At 59.2% G+C, this 6,598-nt stretch overlaps 1 protein-coding gene across 1 annotated transcript in view; it reads left to right on the forward strand.

Annotated features, from left to right (window-relative positions):
• RNF14 (ring finger protein 14) overlaps window positions 1–6,598 on the forward strand; it is a 362,683-nt gene that overhangs the window by 245,397 nt on the left and 110,688 nt on the right. The gene's annotated exons all lie outside the window — the stretch shown is intronic.

The following is a 6,598-nucleotide window of genomic DNA, read 5'->3' on the forward strand; positions in this document are numbered from 1 at the left end:
CACTGCGCCCCATTACCTGTGCCCAGACAGCCCCTGATCTACTGCTTAATCCCCACCGTGAGCCCCTCCATCCTCAGGACCTGAGTCCATTCAGGGCTTCCGGGCAGGGGGTACAAGGAAGCGGCAGGGGCCTCCTTGGGAGGCTATCTTACTAAGTCTCTTTATTTCTTTCCTCTCTCTCCCCCACCCCTTCCTCTGGCACTTATTTCTAACATCCATGGACCAGGCCTACTGGTTGCCATGGAGACACAGTGTGCAGCTGGATGGTGAGTGTGCGAGAGAGGAGCTGTGTGCGCGCTGCAGCAGGGGCGGGCGGCGGGGTGAGAAATGTACCCGTGTGCATTCTTTGAGGGGGAATCAGACAGGGATCTAGGCTGCCTCCCTGAAGTGAGACCCAGACCAAGGCGGAGACTCCAAAAGGCCTAAGCTCCTAACCCCCTTGGCCATCTTCATCCAGGAAACATCATCCTCCCCTCAGCCCCTGCAAGTCAGATACTAAAGTCTGTTCAGTCCGGGCTCTGGATTGGCTGATTCTAGAGGGGCCCCAACCTACCCCTCCTGCCCAAGAAGGGGACTGGGAACCCCAGAAAGGAACAGGAGCAGGCTGAGACCTGTCCTGAAACTGGGGGGAGGGGCTGTAGAACAGCTGGAAGATTAAGCTGGGCAGATGGGCTGACCGATAAGAGGCCAGCACCTCCCCAATACCACTCCAGGGAATGGGGGGTGGGCCCAGCAGGATGGAAACTCCCTTCCATTTCCGTTCCCTACACCCAGTATTTACCCTTCTGGTTAGGACAGAAGTGAGAGACCTAGGTAACTGCCCGCAGGAAGCTTAGCATCCTTTAGTACTTGGGCTAAATTCTTTGTCTCCCACCTCAGGGCCTTTGAAGCTGCAATTTCTTGTCTCTGGAATGTTCTTTTTCTGAGCTTTAAATCTTCAGGTTTCCTCAGAGAAGCTTCCCTGGCCACGCTGAGCAAAGCAGCCCCTTCCCCTACCCCACCTCCAGTTATCCTCCTTCATGTCCCATTGTTTGTTTCCTTCACAGCACTTTAACAAAATCTATAATTATCTCATTTGTTTGTTTATTGTCTGTCTTCTCCACTGGAATGTAAGTTCCAGGAAAGAGAGAGTAGGGACCATGCCTGTCTTATTCAGTGCTGTAATGCCAGCACCTGGACAGCCTGACACTTGGTAGGTGCTAAATATGTGCTAAATAAAGAGTGGACCAATGATTTCATTGAAATCCCACAATAATCCTTGGTGATGGTAAGCATTAATATCCCCATTTTACAGATGAAGAAACTGAGGTTCAGTCGTCTGCCCAAGGTCATAGCACTCACTAGGAAGTGGCACAGCCAGAATTCTAATGTAGGTCTCTCCGACTCCAGGTGTAATGGAAGAAGGTGGGGACCTTCTTAACCAATCTGAATTGCATCTGGTTCCTCTTCCTGTCTGTCGGCCTGTGTCTGCACTCCCAACCCAGGATTCCCCAGAGAACCCTGGTGCAGGGAAGAGAAGGAGACAGTTTGAATCTGTAAGAATGTAAATCTGACCTTTTCCTTCCCGGGTTGAGAATCCGCCAATGTTTCTCTCCTTTCCTCTAATCCAAAAGCCCCTTAGGTTGACCAGCAGGTCCTTCTAGTTCTGGCCCCTGCCTTCCTCTCCAACTTCTTTTGCCCCTCCCAGCCACCTGACCTTCTCCTCCTCCACCTCCAGACCCCTGCCTGCAACTACTTCCTCGGGCTGCACCACCGCCCCTTCCTCTGTGGCCTGTCCCCCACCAGCCCTTTGAAACTCAGCTCTGGCACCACCCCTTCCAGGAAGCCTCTGGACCCTGGAGGAGACACCTCCTTTGGTTCTCCTGCCAGAATTTCCGGCTCAAGACAGGGCTGAACACATGATGTGGTCATTGTTTACCTGCCTGCCTTTCCCATAGAAACTGTCATTCTTGGGGTGTCCCAGTACTCTATGCTGGCCTGGCACAAGGGAGGGGCTCAGGAAATGCTTGTAAAATGAGTAAATCAACCACGGGCAGGATTGTCGGCCACCGAATCTCCCCCAACTTCCCTGACTCCTGACATCTTTTTCTGGGCTGGGACTAACCAGAAGGAGCTCCTTATTCCCCACTGTCCGGTCAAGTCACGGGTGGGGGTTGATGTGGGGCCCTCCCCGCCCATTGAGAGCCTCCCCAGATAAGGAGGTGAGGCCTCAAGTTAGGGGCAGGTCATCAGGGCCACAGGTGAGGGGAATATGTGATTCTGTAACTGGAGGATTGGTGGGGGGCTCGGGGCTCCCACTGAGCCGGGGAGCTAACTTAACACTGTGGATTCAGAGGCTGCCAGAGGGGCCTTTGCCCTTCCACGAACCCTCCTGCCACCGCTCCCCCAAAGCCCGGCTCGCGGTGCGCTCGATCTCGGCGGTGCCTTCTTCCTCCCCTCGCCACGCCCCGCTCCCCCCCACCCCCCGCAGATCCAATACACGTCTCTCCGAAAAGTAGCGAGGGGACCCGGGGTGGGCTCTAGGCCCCACAATGCTCCGCGTCTGGGAATGGATGAAGGGGAGCCAGTGACCCCCGCCGTCCCCGCAGTCGATCCGGGTTTACACGGAGGCTCATCCGGGATTAGTCCCTGCGCTCGGCTAATCCCAGAGGCTGCACAGACCCCGAGGTCCGGAGCGAGGCCCACGCAGCGCGCGCCCGGGGAGGGAGGACGCGGCCGGGCGGAAGCGCGCGAAGGGCTGGGAGGAGCGCCCCGGCAGGCGGGGCCGGGAACCGGCCGATCCGGTTTCTGTTTTTCGACCTCTTCGGAGCCAGTGTTTACCCCGAAGCCGGACGGAGGAGGCCGGGACCGCTCGAGCCCGGAGAGGGGGAGGGGACGCAGTCGGAGACCCGGGCTGAGACCTTTTTGGTTCCCTTCCCCTAAATCGACTTCCAGCCCTCGTTCCTGAGCGTAGGAGGACGCGACAGACAGACAGATGTCTTCCGCCTCTTATCCCATCTAGTTCCGCAATTCACACTCGTTGCCAAAGGAGCGGGGAGCGGGGATGGATACGCCAGGGAACGACAGAAGGACCCAGCCCGCACCAGCACGTCCTGGGGGGGCGCCCCCTGGAAGAAGGCAGCACAGCATAGTCCTCGGCCCCCACCCCCATTCCTGGCCTGCACCTGAGTTCTGGGTGGAGATGGGGGCCCGGAGCGGGTCGGGCCCAGCCGCCCGGGTAGGTGACACTTTGAGGTGTACGGACTAGGTGTCTGTCTGTCCTCATTTGCGTCCTCTCGGCCCCCATCGTCGCGAGGTACCAACAAATCCCAGTGTGGGTCTCGGCCCCTCTTCTCCCTCGCGTCCCTCCGCCCTCTCCAAGGCCTTTACCCCAGACTTAGCTCCCACTCTCCACCGGACGCAGGCCCGGGGGCCCGGAAGAAGCGGAGTGGGGTCCGGTTTTCACACTTTTATTGTAAAGCTCGGGAATAATTACACGGGTCTTTCATTGACAGCTCAGCAAACAAACCGGAAACGAACCGAACCGGAGGGGGGTAGGGGTGGTGCCTGCGCATGCTCGCGGCGTGGGGGGGAGGTCAGAGAAAGAGAAAGACAGAAAGAGACAGAAATCATTACAAATCAACGGGATTGTGCTCGCAGCGCCGGGGACGGGGTGGCGTAGGGGCGGGGCGGGGGCCCTTCCCGGGAGGAGCGAGGCGGTGGGAAGCGGCACGAACCAAGAGAAACACGACCCCAATATGGGCACCCGACGCGCCCGAAACCCCCCACCCCAAGCCCCACCCCCCCTACACACGAGAGAGACACGGCCCCCCTCCCCACTCAGATAACCCGAGGAGACACAGTCTCCCCCTCCCCACGGGCAGACACACCCGCCCCGGAACCCCATGGGCGGGACACAGTCCCCCCTCCCAGAGAAGTCCCGCGTGGAGACGCCCCTTAAGAGACTTTCTCATGGCCAACGCGAGCCCTCCCAACACCCGGAGACAGCCCCTATTCAGGGAAGAAATGGCTCCGGGGGCCCCACCCTCAGGAGAGAGTGGTATCCCAGAGCCCCTGGGAGAAAAGACAACTCAGAGATGCCCAGCCTCATCCTAAAGTGCTGCAGGGCAGAGACACCCCCATAGGAGAGATGGGGGAGGGCCAGAAACATCCCTTCCCAGACATGCTTCGGAGATAGACCCCTTCCCTGGGAAGAGAGATGGCCCGAGACTGACTTGCCTTAGATACTCCCAGGAACCCTGGGAGGAAAACAGGCTCCCTAGAGAGCCTGGGGAAGGGGGGGAGACATGCTCCCATGGTCCCCAGCGGGAATACATGTCCCCCAGAGACTCCCAAGGGGAGAGATAGGGTCTAGAGAGCCCCCAGAGGTGAGGAATGCCCAGAGACCTTCCCCTGGGGATGTGAGACATGCTTCAGGGACCCTAGGAGAGAAATATATCCCCACAAATCCTCCCCCTACCAAGAGACATGCCCTGAAGTAGGGGGATGGGGACCGACTAGGTCCCTTCTAGGAAGACACTGACTGGGTCAGGCTGGGTTTGAGGTGGAGTCTCCTCTGGCCAAATGTCGCCTATTGGTACATAAAACTGTACCCGACACAAGGCATTGGGGAGGGGCTTCACAGACCTAGGACCAACAGGGGTAGTCCCCAGTGCTGTCACCATCCCCTGCCCACCTTTGGTTTCACCTCTCCAGTGCCCAGGTGGTGACAGACTCAGAAACCCGACCCCAACCAGGGGGCTGGGGGGTCTGTCTTTGCCTGGGGGAAGGGCTGCTGCTCTGTGCTTCTCAGCCCTCCCAGCCATCTGGGCCACCCCCTTCCTTCTGGCTTCTCCATTGTGCAAAATGCTCCTCTGCCCTTCCACTCAGTGCTCAGGGGTCTCCAAGACCAGGGTAGGGTACCCAGGCCACCAGGGGCTTCTCTCGGGAGTCCACTGACCCCAGGAATACCACCTGACTGGACCACCTTCTCCACCAAGCAAACGGGCCTCATACAATCTTCTTGCCTGACTCTTCACCTCCAGGACCCAGGACAGTCCCTGAGGGCACTGCCCCACCAGCTGAGCACCCAATGCGACCAACTCCACCACTATTGCACCTGCCCCGTTTGTGCAGGGGAAGGGGGCTGTCTCTTTAACAAGCCCCCAGCCCACTTCCGGGCCTCCCCCAGGGAAAGGAGCCTTTGGCCAAACCCTAGACCTGGCTGCTGCCACCCAGCCCACTCCACACCCTGCCCTCCAGAGAAGGGCTGTATATGCCGGGGCCACCAGCCAAACAATGCTCTCCTTCCCAGCACTGTTACCCCAAGACACATTAGGGGTAAGGGGCAGAGAATAGGGTGATTCTTCAGCCCCTGGCTTTTCTGGGGTGGGGGTGGGGTCTCTGGGGTCATAGGAGTCAAGACCCCAGCAGCACAGCTCCCAAAGGCACCAGACAACCCAGCAGCCTGCACCCACCCCTCCCACACTTGGGCCACCCCCCTAAGCTTGGACTAAGTCAAGCGAGGGCCATACCCTGAGTCTCCAGCCTCCCAGCCTGGGCCCCTGGGGAGCTGGAGAGGTATGGGCCAAGGCAGTGGGGGTTTCTGGAAGGAAGAGGGGCTGAGGCTTTGAGATGGCCACAGTGGGAGATGGGGGCTCCGCAGGATGCCCCTCACACCCTGGCCCCCTGAGGTGAAGAAAAGAACCCCACCTCATCATGGCTGACTGGGCTTCTCTGCCCCCCAATCTCCCTACCCCCTCCCTCATGGGACCCCTGACCCTGGCAAAGGGAAGCCCAACTGGAAGAAGGGGGCCTGGAGCCCAGGGTGCCCTGAGGCAGCCCTTCCCACCCCCTGAGATCAAGGCAATGGTGGTTTTACAGGCTGACGGGTCAGTCATGGCAGGGGCTGGGGGTTGGGGGGCAGGGCGGGGGCAGGGTGCAGGCCCCTCATATTAGGGGCAGCAACCAGCCACCCCCTGAGCAAACCTTCCTGCTCCCAACTCACCCAACCAGGCCAGAGGCACAGTCATCCCACCCCTGTCCAGCTGCCCCCCACAGCCTCAGGGCCCCTCTGTGATGCTCATCTGGGTGTGGGAGGCCAGCCTGAGCGGGGACACCCCCCAGGGCACAGCGCAACAGTTCCAAAAAAATAGAGATTTGTATTTTTAAAAAAAATTAAATAAAAGCCCAGCTCTGCTGATAGGCGATTGTTACCCCCATCCCCACCCCCACCCACCCTTTGTTTCCCTGGCCTGCACCCCCATCCCACCACGGCCCCAGGGGTATTTACAACATGGAACAATAGAGGCCTGGGGTAGGGGCACTGCGGCAGGGAGGAGGGGGCACAGGGCAGGTCCCCCCCAGAGGGGTCCCCCAAGACAACACAACATCAACGAGAAAAGTTGCAAATCAGGCAGAAATGGGGACATCATTCCAAGGTCCTTATATACAGACACTGCATGACCAGCAGGGAAGGGGGGCCCAGATGGGACCAGGCATGGGCACGTGGCAGGCAGGTGGGCCAGCCCAGGAGCATTACGGGAAGAGGAGGCCTCCACTCCACTCCCACCCCCATCCCCACCCTACCTTTGGTAACAAAAGCCCTTCAGGAAGCCCC

The sequence above is a fragment of the Eulemur rufifrons genome, chromosome 10 (assembly GCF_041146395.1).
Source record: "Eulemur rufifrons isolate Redbay chromosome 10, OSU_ERuf_1, whole genome shotgun sequence".
Taxonomy (NCBI): Eukaryota; Metazoa; Chordata; class Mammalia; order Primates; family Lemuridae; genus Eulemur; species Eulemur rufifrons.